Raw genomic sequence first — 16933 nt, 5'->3', positions numbered from 1 at the left:
TCTACCTTCATTAATTTTTTTAAAGGGGGTTTTCAAGTCAAGCATGAACATGTTCTGATATAAACAATCAGTACGTTTATATGCATCTTAATCCAACCAATACTGAATAATTAAAAGCCATGTATACACCTTAGTCGAGCTGTAGTCAAACCAAACTGAAGCTCTTGAGATCGAGCTATTAGTGCCGGATAATGTGTCATAATCCGAGTTATTCCGGCATGTATACGCAACCCACGCTTAGCCGAGCTAGCAAAGAACAACAAAGAACTAAACGGAAGAATGCCAGCGCAAAAATGCGTGTGGCGCCACCTATCATCACGGAGTTGAACGCAACTCACTCAATAATCGATTGTCTTCTCGGCACGTATACTTTGATTTTTTCTGAACTTACAGTTTAATCCGTTGCTAAATTGTTGCCAATAGCTTGATTTAGATGTGTATGTTACCGCACTGAGTGTCTTTTAAGGATATATACCATACTTAGGGGGCCCCATAATTTGCATATTGTCGCACATCTTGTGGCGATTGAGTAAAGTTAAGTACTAAATTAGTGCCTCAGAAGAGAGAGAGAGGTCATGTATTTTCCGTACCTAGGACATATTTGACAAAAATTGAGAGACTTCCAGCAGTTTTCTGAAAGTGATGGAGATCAAAACGTTTTGGACGTTGGGACGACCGTATCGCCCCAATGCTGGCATTGCTTTGCATGAGTAAATAGGATGGCAACTGAAGGTGGCAGCTTTACAACATTTCAAAAAATCAAAATCCGACAGCACTCACTGTAAGTACAAAACTTTTAATGCATAGTTAAATCACTGCACAGCAGAGAATCGGACGCGTTTCAGCTTACAGCCGTCCTCAGCGATGACAAGCTTTACAACATTACAAGTGCTTTTCTGTATCATTTTCTGACTGCAGTCTGAAAGAACCGGACATCCAGCCGACACTCAAACATATTTATACCATACAGGATCCTTCAGACCCTCAGTCAGCTGGGTGCTCCTGTAACCTGCCTCGTCATTTTTAAGTTGCTCGTAGAAGCTGCAGGATTTGACAACGGACTCGATGCACGTATCGAAACATGTCCATCTCTCTTATCCACTGCTATCTGTCCTTTGAGTCAAGACAGTCAGGGAAAGAATCCAACCAGAGCTTTATGCAGTGTTAGCAAGTGGAACAAATCCAATCCAGCGGTGAACGTACTGCAGGTCGGTAGCTTTTCCTGGAGCAGCTGTGGAGCTTACTGACATCTGTTGCCCCATGAGGAAGTCTCGCCCACTGCTCAATAAGTAATCAGGATCACTGATGTAATGACTTTTTTTTTCCCAAAGGGGATTCAAATGTATAAATCACTTGGTATTTGCTTCTTTATGTGACTTTTTTGCACAGAATTTGAACAATTTTATTATAAATCCCCACATTAAGGTCACAGCAAGTACTTTCTTGATTTAGTTGTCATTTCCAGTTTTTCGCCATATTTTACGACAAAGTTATCGCGTCTCTGAATGAATGTTCTTGTGGATTTTAGTCGGGGTTTTTGTATGTTACATTGCAGCAATATTGCCTTTAAGTTACCAGTCCATTTGGTCATAACATGTTTCAGTCTCATCATGGTTCAATGTAAGGCCATTAATCACACGAAGGGGGTTATTGACTCATGAGCGCTGCCCGCTTTAGCATTTAGGACACATTAAGGTACACCAGCATAAAGCTAAATTATCTCCCCTCTGTCTGAAAGGGGTATGACCTTACGATACAAATCCTACGTGTTTCTCTGCAATGGCAAAGAGCAGTTACCATGAAACAGAGAAAAATGCTTGTAAAGGTTTTATAACAGCTGGCTAAACATATTAAGGGTATCCTAGAGATATCTGTGCAAGAGAGAAAACAAAACACCACCACTAAAGTGTTATTTCTGATTTAGATGCTTAAGACTGTAAAAACTGGATAAACCCTTTGTGAAGTTACCTAAATGTTGTCTGAAAAAACAGTTTGAAACCAAATATTTGGGGTTCTGGATGACACCACATTGGCAGGAGCTCATGACATCCAACCCGAGTGGATCCAAAAATGGGTAAATGGCCAAAACGAACAAGCCAGGTACTGGTTGGACCGCTGCCATGTCATGGTCCTGCTGGCTGTGGAGGTGTGTTCCTTCTGAGTTGCAGGTTGGGCGGAGCAGGATCCTCAGGTCCCAGGCAGAGCCGTCACCTGGTCATCCTCAAGACTCGTCAAACATTCCTGCTTAAGGAGCAGCAGGAGAGCCGGTCTTTGCCCGATCGTTATACCAACCCAGTGGTAATCAGGCCGAGTTTTGTGTCCCGGTGCTCTCAGCAGTTTGTTTGTGTATAATCTTTGTGTTTTCCTCTGTCCTACAGTGTGTGGATTTCTGGAAGTCTTGTTCCTCATGTGCTCTATTTCTGGATCTGCTCTCACTCCCTGGTTGGATCCTCTCCCAGCACCAGCCACAGCCACACAACTACTGCCTGCTAACCCTGTGTCAGCTCATGCATCACCCATCACCGCCAGCAGATCTACCTCCTCCCAGTGCTGGTCTCCACAGAGACTATTCCACCCAGCTCTGGACCCAAACATCCATCCCTCACCGCTCCAGTAACCACTTTTGTTGACTGAGTTCTGCAGTTGGGTCTGTTCTTGTTCTGGCTTAAGCTTGCCGTGAAAACCATATTTACCACAACTCAGTTTTAGCTTAGCTCATTGTAACAAACTTTACGTTACGTTCATTCTGACTGAATCTGTCTGTCCTCATTTCAGATGCTGCAACCAAATCAACATCTAAAAATGAGTGCCCCCAGAGCTGGTAACAGGACTTGATCAAGTTTCACAGGAACCTGCTTATTTGGTCAATACGCCCTTTCGCAGTGGCATTCTGCCGGTTATTTGGAACAATTAGTAAACAGATTTCAATCAGACGTAGAAAGAGGACAACAACACAAGGAGATATGGACCCCAACGATGCAGCAGCTCTGTACATTTTGCACACACTAAGCCTGATTAAGATGCATGCAAAGTCTTCCTCTTCTTCTTCTGCTACTGAGTTGTCATGTCGTGACTGATATTCCTGCTTCCGCAGCCTAGTTACATCTGTCAGGGAGAGTCCCAGGCCAGTCAATGGCTTGTGGTTTGCATTTACATGCTGGAATAGCTCGAATTAGAACCAAATTATCTGGCTCTAACAGCTCAATTTAAAAAACTCCATTTCAGATCGACTACAGTCCGGCTAAGGTGTATAACTGGCTCTCAAAACGTCGACTAGTCGGACTAAGGCAATAACTCGACTTTCTCTCTCTCTGTCCTGAGAGTGATGCTGAGTGCAGTCGGTTGTCTGATGGTCAGTGGTCTAACCTGGAATGATCTGGAGGTGAAGCTGGCTCGACTGGAGGACCGAGCTGCAGCAACGGCAGCCCGTCGGCCCGGTTGTCCTGGTTGTCCTGGTTGTCCTCCAGCTAGCCCTCACCAGCAGACTTTGACGGGAGGCAAAAGTAGCTGCTTTCAGCTGTTTCGCTAAGCTTCGGCCCTGGACCCTTCCAGACCAACACAGAGAAGGTCTCCGCGGTCTGTCAGTGCTATTAATAGCACAACAACCAACATTGCATTTAAAATAAGACTGATTACAGCTCAGAAGGTAAGTTCACCAAAAGTGTTAATAGTTCGACAGCTGGCTGTTTGACACCATGAATAAAAATGCAGCTATCGTTAAAAAAATCCCCCCAAAAACAAAATAAAACAACAACAAAAAAACTACAAGTTGTTGTTTATCCAGAAATGTTTGGTTTCATACAACTTTCCTGGATGAGAAACATCAAAATTCACTCCTGTACAGTTATGGATGTGAAACCTATCCATGGAGACCAAGCGGTTGCAACAGGCTGTAAATGTGCTTGTTTCTACCTCAAAGTGATGCAATATACTCCCTATAAGTGCAAATTCAAACTCAACTTATTCATAACTTCTTTATACTTAGTGCAATACTGCCACTTAACACCTTATCCTGCTCTCTGTAAAGTCTTGTGTCTTGGCTTCGTCATGTATGTTAGTCTCTTTGTCTTATTTTTTTTTAATACTACTGGACTGGGCAGTTGTAATTTCATTGTGTCCTGATACAGTGACAAATAAATCTATTTTAACATTAGGGTCCATGGAAATCGACTGATTTATGGAACCATTCCAGGAACTGTGGGTTTTCATCTTTTTCTGACGATGACAGCTAAACAAGCCGGATGTGGCCCCTTGGTCTTAACTCAACTTTGCGGGTTTACCTGTGATACCTATGATAACGAGCTGGACCAAGTTTATTTATTTATTTTGGTCCAAGCTAAATGAATGAGAATTTTTTTTTTTTTTAAGAATCAATTAAGCTGCAGCTTCTGCTCTCTGATTATTTACTATCAGCTTCCAGCTGCTCACAGAAGCTCTAACACCGTCTTTCTCCGCTTAATAAGCATTATCATTGCAAAACAACATATTACAAAAAAAATAACTTTAACTCTATAAAGACAGAGTTTTGTTCTGTACAAAGTTTTGTGTATTTCTGCTGCCTCTCAGACAAACAGAAGTGACTTTAACATGTCATCAAGGGAAGTATCAGTAACTGCTTATTGCAGTTGTTGGTAAACCCTCATAAATACGACACTGGCCGTTCAATAAACTTAAGCATGTAAAAGAAAAGCGGTATTTTCAGCTGCTTCCATCCACCACCTTTGTGTGCTAAATAAATAGTGCAGGTTTGACATCCTGAATATGAACTTTGTCATGATGTTGTGAGAAAACTGAGACTCTGCGGGGGCTTTGTTATTATAGCCCATTTGATTTACAGTCCGTTCTGGCACGAACGGGAACTTATCACGCACGCTCGCCATCACTTTTGCAGCCATGTTGAAATGGAGCCACGGAGAACATTAACAAAACAATATTTTCCGACATGAGCTACATAAATGTAACATTATTCATGTCAGAGAAGACTTTACGATGACAAATAAATAAATAAAAAGGTCAACTCTGGACAGCCCCGCATCTCCTGCAGTTTATTCTCACTTACTGAGGAGCCATGATGTTACATATGTAGACTTTAACTGTGATTGATTCCTGTGTGAAATTCAGCACAATCACCCAGCGTATAGATCCAGATCTTTACATTAAAGACAGTTGAGAAGTTTTGAAAGAACTTAATTAAAACTGAATTCAGGCTGGCCTGACTGATTAGATTTACCTTGTAAGATATAGAGCAGTTGTCATCGCATGGCCCCGTGAGGGGAGAAAAGATTCGCACATTAAAGTTTATTGTGGAAATTTCCCACAAATCCACACGTGTAAAGAATTTGAACGTTTGGGATGTTAAACGTTTGCGGCCCGACAACCGCTGCCTTCAGTTATTCCACTGTTTTGCAGTTGAGAAAAAGCATGTGTGACTGTAAATGGGTTTTGTAAACTGAAAGCAAATAAAATCACTTCAAATCAAAGAGGACAATGCAACTGTGGTTGTGGTAACACCAGGAAAACATCCCAGGTATTTCCTTGTAAATCACGGTTGCCTGTGGAACATGTGTTTTCGTTAACCAGACAACAGATCTCCACCTCACCACGAAGGAAAGCAATCACTGATACTGACAGCGGCAGTCTGACCAGTAAATACAAGGACAAGCAAAATAAACTTTCCTTCATCAGGAATATTGTAATATTGGTCCGCGGCCAGCTGTGTCCTCTCTGATTAACAATTACACATGAGGAGCAGACGTTCCCACCTTTTTATGCTCAGCTGAGATGGCTTTCTATTGATTGTCGTCTGCCTGTTACGCCTCCGGCCAAGACGGCCGAGCAGTAACTGCACCGAAGCGGGGGGGGGCAACCCTCAGCACAAGGTGACTACACATCATAATTACTGCTTCTTTCGCCTGCGAGGGCCGGAGCTCTGAAAGCTGGTGACATCAATACACAGCTATGAATGGCAGCCGTTTCAGATAATGGGGGCTTTTAGGATAATAAAGGGAGAGAATGTGACTGCACGACTGAATTCATTACTCGTACCCATGTGTATCCGGGCAGGTTAGAGCCCAAGCAAACAAGGTCAGCGGGATCGGTCTCCCTGAGTTCACCCTCACCTGTCCTGCTCAGATTTATGGAGTCCTGACAGTCTACAAAAAGCAGCTGGATATCCTCGACCGCTCCACTTGCCCCTTCAGGTCCAAGTACAACGACCAGCAAACCGGCCCGTATATTTCCTAGAGCCATCTTTGTAATCTTCCCCCCATCATCAATTCAAAACATTGTTTTCAATCCATTTTTCCCCCCCCGATACAATTTATAAAATCAAATCCTCGTTGTGTTTAACCTAACAGTGCGTAATTTTCCTCCACGAGCCAGTCCTCCTTTCAGTTCTTTTCCCTCAACTCCTCATTTATCCCCGAGACCCATCAACTCCAAGCACTCGTACCAGTCTGTTGCAGATGTGGAGGTCTAAATTACAGTAATTGTGTTTGGGAAGAGAGTTGGATCCAAACTCACTGTGTCACCTTGGGCCCTTGCTGTTTTTATTATAAAGCACCGCTATATTGGCAGCGGAGCTCCACAAAATACAACAAGTCATTCATTCTGAATTACCCATGAAATTTCACCTCCATTAAAGTAAACAATTTCACGGGAAAAACTGCTGCAAGGCCAACCTTCATCCAGTAATCCACCATCAACAAACTTATTTTCCTCTTGATTAGAAGGGAGTATTTTGTTTTTTTTTCTTTTTCAACTTATTTTTTTTCCTACAAAAGGTAACACAACACAAAAAAGTGGTGAGACTTGTTGCATCAGACAGGTTTGTTGAATTATATTGTTCCAGCGACGAATGGAGAGAGAGGGCAATCAGTTCCTCAGGGGGCCGGGGATAACGGGGGGATGTGCTGAATTAGTTATGAAAATTGCCCAAAACAAGTAGTCCTGAGAGGCTTCGTTGGATAGGATACACGGTTCTTCTAAAATCCGGGGTTTGACATGATGAATGAAGTCCCACGAGAAAGTTTAAAATGCTTTATGAACCTGACTCAACTGGAAAATTAACCTGTCAAGTTTACGAGTAGATTCTCAGTGTCAGTTCTGAATTTGTCTTTTTTTTTTTCGGTGTAAAATTTCAGACGCTGTAGGCGGCATTACCACTCCTGACCACCTGGGGGCAGCATATTACAAGAAAACTAATCAAAGAGACAACAAAGTGCATCTCTAGGGGGATAAAGAGGTAGCACAGAAGGTGCCGGACCGTCCGTGTTCATCAGTGCAGTATAGACCAGTATAGACCAGTATAGACCCGTATAGACCAGTATAGACCAGTATAGACCAGTATAGACCCGTATAGACCGGTATAGACCAGTATAGACCCATATAGACCAGTATAGACCAGTATAGACCAGTATAGACCCATATAGACCAGTATAGACCAGTATAGACCAGTATAGACCCATATAGACCAGTATAGACCAGTATAGACCGGTATAGACCAGTATAGACCAGTATAGACCGGTATAGACCGGTATAGACCGGTATAGACCGGTATAGACCGGTATAGACCAGTATAGAGTATTTTCAGCCTGTCATGTTAACCGCGCATCCAGGCAACGGAGGTCGTGTTGACTGAAAGACGAGGCAGCAACTGGTTATCAGGCTTTTAACAAACGGTTCCCAGCATTAACATGTCTGGTTGTTGCGTATACGGTTTGATGAGCTGGCGTTAGATTTGGCTGGTGGCTTGCTAGGCAAAACAAACATCTTTGTGTTATTATTATTATTTTTGCAGGCGAGGCATCATTGGACTCTAGTAGTCCTGGTTTTGTGTCATCTGTGTTTATGTACGTGGCCACAGAGAACGTGTCCATATGCATCCAGTGATTTATATGCTAGTAATTTCTCTCTAATGTACACGATCGGTTTCTCGGTTAAATAGGTAGATATATATATGTGGTCACTGTGGTATATCTGTGGTCAGAACACCGATCTAGAAGTCGGACACCATTTGTTAAAAGTCAACTTGTTAAGCTAACGTTCGCCATCTTTAGTTGATAATCCTCTTGCATAGTTGACAAGCTGTTTAGCTCCGCCATACTTCTGTTGCCAGACGTCATCATTTACTGCGTTTCCATGCAGTCAATAACCCTTTTAAAACCCGAATATTGGCAATAACCCGAATTTGCACGGCCATGTTCACAAGGAATCGTGGTCTTTTGAGTCCAGGAAGTTCTTATAAACACGGCGAAACGCAAGACCACAGCACACTTTTGGAGTGAGCAGACTAATCACTTCATAAATGTAATGAAGGATATGAACATTTCTGCATTTGTAGACGAAAGTACGGGGATAGCGAGATTTACAAGAAGGTGAGCGAAAAGTTGCGCAAAGCAGCATTTGTTTTGAATTTGGATACAGGAAGAAGAAGCGGAAATGACGCTAATTGCGTCATCACGTTCTCCGCGCGTCGCTGGTTTGATCCAGATAATCCCGAATGATTAATTACCATGTAAACAGGGATAACCCTGTTTGATCACGCATGTAAACAGAATATTCTGAATGTTTCAGTAACCGGAATATTAGCAATAAACCGAATTTTGACTGCATGTAAACGTAGTCAGTGTTTACAAAGACAAAAAGAGTGTATTGTTACAGGCCCTACTGTCAGCGTAGCAGGTCGATGTGCCCCCATGTGGTCACAGGTGGCAATGCTACGTAGAGTGTCTTTAATGTTTCTGCACTTTTTTTTTTTTTTTTAAAGATTTTTTTGGGCTCTAGTAGTGGCCCTTTATTCAAGCTGCAGATAGGAAAGGGGTAGAGAAAGAGATCGGGGATGACATGCAGCAAAGGTGCGCAGGCTGGGATTCGAACCTGCGACCGCTGCAGGAGGACTGTAGCCTCAGTATATGAGCTGCTGCTTAACCCACTGCGCCACCGAGCGGCCCGTTTCTGCACTTTTAATAAATGATGCAAGTTCAAAAGCCAAAAAGCAAAAACGTGCCTTGTAGTAACATGATCTGCAACAGCCAGGAGACTGTCATCATGATCATGGAGATAGACGTTCAAAAATAGAGAGAGAATACACTTCTTATTTATTTCTTCACTCTTCCAGTCTCTTCTCCACTCCATGTCAGAGCTTCTTTTTGTTAGGTTTAGGTATTTACGTACTTGTTCAGGATTGAGATAATATACTACTTTGCCCCCCTTGGACCTTTTTTGAATAGGAGATACTTTAGCTCCCTATAGACATTCACACATTTCATTTAATGTGTCAACAGCTGAGGTTTTTGCCTTTATCAGCTGCAGCCACATTAACAGATATGGGTCGTTTCCACTGGTATCTACTCGGCGTAGTGAGATTATTACGATTATTGTGTTGGTGAAAAAAGAGAAGCTGTATTTGAGCCAGAAAAGATCGAACGATGGTGCAGCGTTTCCCACAAGTGAAGGGACTGATGAGCCGCCATGGTGGCATCATTTTCAGGACAACACAGGTGGTTGTCCTTTTATCCCGTCACATAATTATTGAAGTGGTTCGAAGCCTCATCACTTACAGAAAGAATGAGAAAACCCTGTTGTGAGTTCGGACAGGTCACAGTCCAACACAGGGCAATGCTCAGATAAAGTTTGGGAAATTATACAGCGACCTTGTCATCTGCCTTTCTAAAACACACTGCACAAGTTTAAATAAAAAATGAGTATACAGTTAAAATAAATACTTGCAGATCTGAGAGATTGTACCTGGCTGATTTAATTAAATAATACTCCAGTGATCCCCAAAAGGCAGGGTCAGCAAATGGTTTTCCATGCCAGTTAATGTACCTAAATATGAGAAAGGAAAGAAGAAAAAGGTTCCAGCGGGTTGAGGAGAGGCAGAGAGGGATTTAGTGGAGAATTAAGAACCTGGACTGGACAAGAAAAATGAAGCTCCAACATCGTAAAAATAATCAAAAAATGACTGCTTGAAGAAAAACAGCCCATTTCCACGGTCGCTGCTGACCTGGGTGTGCACGGACGGTAGAGGACAGTTTCCTGGTTCCATCGCTGGAGCGAAGCTTTGGTGATGATGAAGTCACCGTCAGGATTTCTCTGTGTCTCTGCACAGGGAAAAGAGCGTGGAACGTCACGTGCGCTCTGCGACGTGTCACCCCAACTGTCCAGATCCTGACCCGACTGGAAATTAATGGAGAGAATCCACGACGAGTCCCCGCACCGCAAACCCCTATACGGGGCAGTTGGAGCCGGACCGGTGACTGTTTTCCATTAGTGGGGTTCCAGCTGTCCGAACAGCCAGAGGAGCTGCAACAAAGTACTAACTGTCTTTCTTCTTTTTCTGGTTCACAATTTCATCTTTTCTTCTTTTTTTTTCTACTCATGATTGAGTGATTGCATATACTTTTGCTTTGTTCTTTTATCTGATCTGAAAAGGTTAATTAGCATTAATTACAACCATTTTATTTGATTTTAGTTGTTTTTACAAAGCCAGAATGTTTAGCTCTTGATTAAAATGAGTGTTTCATAGCTGCCTTGTTTTCCTTCTTCCTATAAATTAAACATCCAAATGAACATCTTCAACTCGTACAGTGAATAATCACGTCCATAATATAAGCCGCCGCTGTAAAGATTAACGAGGCTACTAATGCAACACATCCAGTGCTAAACGGAAATCATTTATTGAGAGAGGGCTCTTCGGTCCAGGTTATTTGTGCTTTTCAGAAACACAAAATGCCAGATATCCTGTTTTGCCCGCTGGGTTAGCGTGTCTCCGACGAAAAGTCAACTTTCCCACCAGATGATGATGATAGAGAGGAAAAGAAACAGTCCAGTTAAGACATTCATCCAAAGAATTATGGACTTGACATGCAAAGTCATGGTTACAAAGCTGTAACCGAACAGTCATTTAGCAAATATGAAGTTGTTTCAGCTTCTAACGTGCTTTGCGTCCCAGTTATGTGGAACCGCTCTATCACAGTCTGTCTGTCCTTTGGCTCAGCTTTACCTGAAACAAATTACAAATTCAATTATTTGGCTAAGCAATATCTAAAAACCCCAAGGCGATCTTTCTCTTTAAGCGACAGATGTGGAGGTCCAGGTACTCAAAAACGTATTAGAGCGCCAAAGCTGGATGCCTATAGGCAGACATGATTAGACAGCATGCATTTTGTGTAACCAATATGCAGGTCTGCATTTGACTGCTTATTAAAAGTCATATGATCGTTCTTGGAGCAAATCAAATTAAGTAAATTCCACGTGTATTTGCAGAAGCAACCTTTACAGCACCGCCGACGGGCAAACCATTTATGAAGCGCTCAGTACATGTGAAAACATCCAGCGTGGCTTTAGCATATCTGGAGAGCAGAGCCACATAAGCGCAGTGAAACCCCTCCTCACATACCATCATCCCTCTGCTAGAAAGCTTCTGGATTTGGAGAGTTATGAGATTTTGAAAGATGACTTTAAGATGAAGTCCTGTAGATATTGTGATGTTTCTCTCTGGAGTTATGGTGGGAAACAGGCTGCCCACCCTGACCCACGCCGCGCTGGCGGATGTGCGCATGTGAATATTCATATTTAGCACATCTGTCTGAGGAATTGGAGTGTGTGGACCCGTGGAAAATAATTTCTGAATCTAGGGAGACTTTCGCTGACATCTCAAACTAACTCTGAAACCAAGAGTCAACTCTGACTGAATGGTGACGACTCAATCACGCTGAGAGCTCAGACTGACAACGCATTTAACTCCAGTGCAGCTCCTGAAAGTAAAAGAAACTATAGAAAGTGAATTTTTTACTTTCAGGACCTGAAACGCTGGACAACTTTGTTAGAGAAGGATTAAGACGTGTTTTTGATTCCACCGTATCCAACTGTTTAACTGGAGACGTCGCCAACACAGGAATCTGCTTCAGGTTTGCTGCTGCTCAGTTTATTGGACAGTTTGATGCACGATTGCATTCTCACAACCAAGGTATCAAATCAGGCTCCAAATCCACACTTCTAATGTCAGAATCGTGCTCAATAAAGGGGCTTCATATTTTTGGTGGTCTGCAACCCAGCAGTGTCGCAGCTGGTTGCTGCCTCACAGCTAGAAGGTCCTGGGTTCAATTCTCACCGGGGACGCTGTGGATGCTGCATGTTCTCCCTGTGATCCTTGGGTAAATCATGCAAAATAATAAATAAATATATATATATATATATATATATATATATATATATATATATATATATATATATATATATATATATATATATATATATATATATATATATATATATATATATATATATATTTATTTATTATTTTGCATGATTTATATATATATATATATATATATATATATATATATATATATATATATATATATATATATATATATATATATATATATATATATATATATATATATATATATATATATATATATAAATATATATAAACAAAAAAGAAAAGTCTCTGCAAGGCGGCGATGATCTAACATCTAACAGGTATAAGCCGGTGCGGTGGGATCAGCCAGCTACGAAGAAGAGCCTGCATGACACATGCTTTTGCTACGGCGTGGACGTCAATGCTCATTCCTAAATGTTTGAGTGAGTAGAAACTTTCCCTCCGTTCCCCTCTGAGCAGTCCCCTCACCAGCCCGACTTGTTCTCATGACCCGGCCCGCTGTTCACTTTTCCCTCTCTATAGTGGTTGTTTTCAGTTTTTGTTCTGCTTTTCCTGCAATGCAGCACTTTTTAAAGGACTTTGTTTGATTCATCTCCTGCGTTTGGGTCCTCCACAGATCCTTCGTAACGAGATCAGAACCAGGCCCGTCTGAAAACAGCAAAAGCCAAAGTGAACCCGGCCCGGATCATCAGAGCAAAAATAGATAAAACAATCACTGCCTGTGGTTTCAGCGAGTCAGAACCTCTAACGCAGATGAACTTGATGACACAAGCGTTTGACGCGGCTCCAACATTTTCTCTTTGACATGAAGACACAAAGAAGCATCAAAAAAGAGAGAAAAAGTGTATAATGTGAATAACTGTTGTGGTGCGTGCCAGCATGGCGCCCCCCGTCTGTCCTGCCATATGTTGTGTAGGACAGGATCTCTCAGTCCGTGGTGTTCTTCTCTTCCTCCCAGCGGGGGGCTCATATAAATACTTTCTGCCCACCAAACTTATGGGCTTTGTTCTCACACATGTGTGGACGTGGAGTAAGGATGTGAGGCGATGAGCGTGACTGGAGCGGCCGAGGACACGGGTCTGCAGAGGAACCCTCTGCATGTGCTGACAAAACAGGTGCGTGAAGGGGAACCGGAGGAGGAGGAAGAGGAGGATGAGGAGGATGAGGCACCGGGGCGACGTGACAGGTAGTGTGGGGGTAGAGGGGCCGTGTTACTGACTCTATCTCCCTCCCTTCGTCTTTCCAGCTTCCTCATCGCACTCTCCCCTGATTAGCTCCGGTGGCTCGCCGTGCCCAGAGTTTACGTCATGATTTTCTGCTCACCTCCCCACCTGCCCTCTCATCCCCAGCCTCACCCCCTCCATTGTTTCACCAGCTTTTAATAAACTAAAGGGCAGATTCCTGACTGAAGCGCAGAGCTGGAGGGGGGTTATACAGACCTGTCCTCCAGCCACACACACACACACACACACACACACAGAGTGTATGCACAAACACACTCGCAGTTTGGCATGCAGAGTGCCAAGCTCTTCCCCTGTCCACTGACGCCAGCACCCCAAACACACACACACATGCACAGACTTCCTCTCACACACACACCCTCCACGCACCGGCCTCCTAAAAGCTAAGCTCCTCACTAAATATATCCCCCTCAGCGAAGATAAGGCAAACACTGTGGATTTGAGAACCGTGCGCGGCCAATGCCGGGCGGCCACGTGAGCCGCAGCAGAGTGAGCCGGGTAATTAAGGCTTCTCAGAAACACCAGCGACACAGGGAGCGTCGGAGAGACGTAGAGGACAAATCTGTCCGGATATTGTCACATTCGTTCCTCTTCCTCGCTGCTGCAGTGTGTGAGGTTGCTTGGATAATAACAGACCCCCCCCCCCCACCTAATCTTCTTGGCTCAACGTATACATACACCTCAGATCCTCATCAGAGAGAAGGGGGGGCTCGGGGAATGTCAGCGCTGGAGGCTACGAGCACGGTGTGAAAGTGGATCAGCTGAAGTCGTGGGCGTGTTTGTTTTATCACCCTGGACCGGGTTCGGCGGGCAGGGCGGCGCTGGGGATCTTCTCGGCAGACCCGCGGCTCGTGCAGGGCATCCATTTGTCAGAAGCACATTCCTACGGCGGTGAGACATTGCGAACTGCCTGCCGGAGCCTCGACACCGTCCGAGTAAATACTTTCACAACAGGCCCCCGTGTGCGCGCGTGTTTGGATGCACGTGTGAGAATATGAAACACGAGAGGTTAGACGTGAAAATGAAGCGTGCGCCGCTCTGCCAGAGCGTCGCAGCCCTATCTGCACCTGGCCGGCCGCGGCGCCTCAAACACACCTCCTACTCACCTTCGCTGCCTTTCTGCTTCAAAGGAGGGATTAAGTTTGAGACGAGGACTCGACAAACTTTTTCTGACCGCACAAACTGTTTCTCATCTGGTGTCACTGGAAGTTGAGAGGAATGTGTCTTTCTCTTCCCCTCTTGGGTCGCTCTCACCTCCTCCGAACCCTCCTCCTCTCCACCTCTCTCACACATCTCAGTTTCATTCTGTTTCTTCTATTTATCGTGTCCCGCTCTGACTCTCGGATGTTTCTCTTCCTTGCTCTTCGTGTCCGCCACATCACTTCATCCTTCATCTAAACACCTTCTCTCTCCCTCACTCGCCCACAAACACCTCCTCTTCTTAGTGTAACCCGTCTCCTCCTCCTCCTCCTCCTCCTCCTCCTCCTCCGCAGACCTACCACAGAGTCGGCCGTACCTGTCATCGTCTCCTTCTAAGTCGGCCGCCCTGGGCTCCATAGCAACAGGTCAAGCCAGCCCTCCGCTCCGCTACGGACATAAGAAACCTATAAAGCGCGTATCCGCCGCACACGCGCGCCTTACGAGCGCACTGTCAGTGCCTGATTAGCAGAGCCACGGGCCCCAACACAAACACCCTATTACACATGGCGTAATCGAAACCACTCGCCGGTTCTGGACTCACGCTAAGCAGGGGCAGAAGAATGTGCACCTGAGCTCAAACTCTGCAGAAGTACAGCCATGCATGACGGAGTCTGCAACTCTGAGGGAATGCAGTAGATGTGTTGGATGTGAAGAGAAGAGAGGCAGCTTGCGGGCGTCCTCCTCCAGGTATGTGACATTGAGGATGAGGATTGAGGTTGTCCTACCTTCAGCGGCGGGGAGAGACGGCTGGGGAGACGAGGCTGAGATCCTGCACGCAACACTGGATTTGTTCTTCTATTGTTTCCCAGCCAGCTCCTCTTGTTTCTACCTCTCTCTCACACACAGCGCTACTCTCTCCTCCCTCTGTCTCGCTCTCACCTCCTCCCTCTCCCTCTCCCTCTCCCTCTCCCTCTCTTCCGTCCCACACACCCCCTCACTTCTTCTTTAACAGGGAAATCACCAGAACGAGGCGGCCGCCTGGATGCTCAGCCCGTGAGCGCGGCCGTCACATGTGGATGGTGACACAGCAGTCGTATATCACACGCAGCCCCTTTCTCTCTCCCCGTCTCGCTCACAATCACGGCAGCTGACGCACCGACACGCTCCGCGCCGGCAAATGGGAATTCCAGGCCTGGAAGGCCCCGCTCACCCCATCAGGGGGAGCGCTGACCAAAAGCTGCAGCCAGTTTTACGAGGTCAGGGTTATAAAACTGTTAGCAGGTTTAGTTTACGCAAAAACAACTGGGCCCGGTGTCCTTTCTGTTCACACAGTTCCCTCCGTGGAGGGGGGGCAGTCACCTCGGCAGGCTTCTCTCGGTGTGACCCCTAAGGTTGATAGAGCCGTGCTACATAGTTGTCCTTCACCTGCAGGCAGAGGAAAGAGAAAACAAGACACAAATTAAAATGTGTTCACTTTTACTCATCATGAAAGATTTCAGAAGCTTGAAATGAAACCAAAAGATAAGTTAATTTATCAAAAACGCTATGCAGGAATAAAATATGCAGCCGCCTGGATGATATCTCCTTTGTTTTCATTTCTAATCAATTACATCGTGGCAATCTGGTGCCTGTACATATTTGGAAATGATGAGAACAACAGGAGTTTAGCCGAGCGCAGATCTCCACTGTGACAACTACATCCATCATTCTCCCACGGCTCAGTCGGAGCGCAGACACCCTGGAGTCATAAAAGCGGCGAACTACAGTATGTAAAAAGCGGAGCTGTGCAAATCCCACAGGATCCGGACTCATCTGCTGGATCTGCTGGCAAACCTGGGGGAGTCCTGCACTTCAAACTCTGAGGAATCCAATCCTAGCGCTCGGGCTGCCACAGGAAATGCAACTGGTTTACAAACACTTGTTTTCATCAACACCTTCCATATATCCCGTACATGAGATCATAGATAAACCGACTGCCAGCTTTCAGCATCTACAGCTCGTCCTGCTGCGTCCATGGAGTCCGACATCCTGGAGCTCCAGCCAGACGGATCAGGAAGCATGTGCACGGACGGAGTCCATGAACGCAAAGCTCGCTGATGCGTTGGCTGAAAGCGTGCAGAGTCAGAATAGTTCTAGACCTTCTGGACCTTCATTAGCCCCAATCACACGGGCAGTTTATTCTGCCCCTGTAGCTCCTTTATTTGGCTCCGCTGCGAAACAAAGACTGCACCGCTTTCAGGGGTATTGACGGGAGCAAAATGAGCTAAACAAGCGTAACGGAGCAAAAAGGCGTAACATGGCGTGAGGATGGCTCATACTGGGGATGAAATCAGGATGTAACCTCCCAATGGGGGACACGTCCTTGACAGCAGTGTTCAGGTGA

General features: G+C 44.9%; 1 protein-coding gene across 2 annotated transcripts in view; it reads right to left on the bottom strand.

Moving 5' to 3' along the window:
- ndp (norrin cystine knot growth factor NDP) overlaps nt 1-15466 on the bottom strand; it is a 33701-nt gene extending 18235 nt beyond the window's left edge. Inside the window, exon 1 of one of the 2 annotated variants that reach the window (XM_061723267.1) lies at nt 15336-15466. The gene's annotated coding sequence lies outside the window, so the exon portion shown is untranslated. Of the gene's footprint in view, nt 1-14516; nt 14540-15335 lie in introns of those variants that run through there. The other variant, XM_061723269.1, reaches the window with a different exon arrangement.
- Nucleotides 15467-16933: the final 1467 nt, after the last annotated feature.

The sequence above is a fragment of the Cololabis saira genome, chromosome 6 (assembly GCF_033807715.1).
Source record: "Cololabis saira isolate AMF1-May2022 chromosome 6, fColSai1.1, whole genome shotgun sequence".
Taxonomy (NCBI): domain Eukaryota; kingdom Metazoa; phylum Chordata; class Actinopteri; order Beloniformes; family Belonidae; genus Cololabis; species Cololabis saira.
The sequence above is the reverse complement of the archived record's forward strand: the minus strand, read 5'-3'. Positions and strand labels throughout refer to the sequence as shown.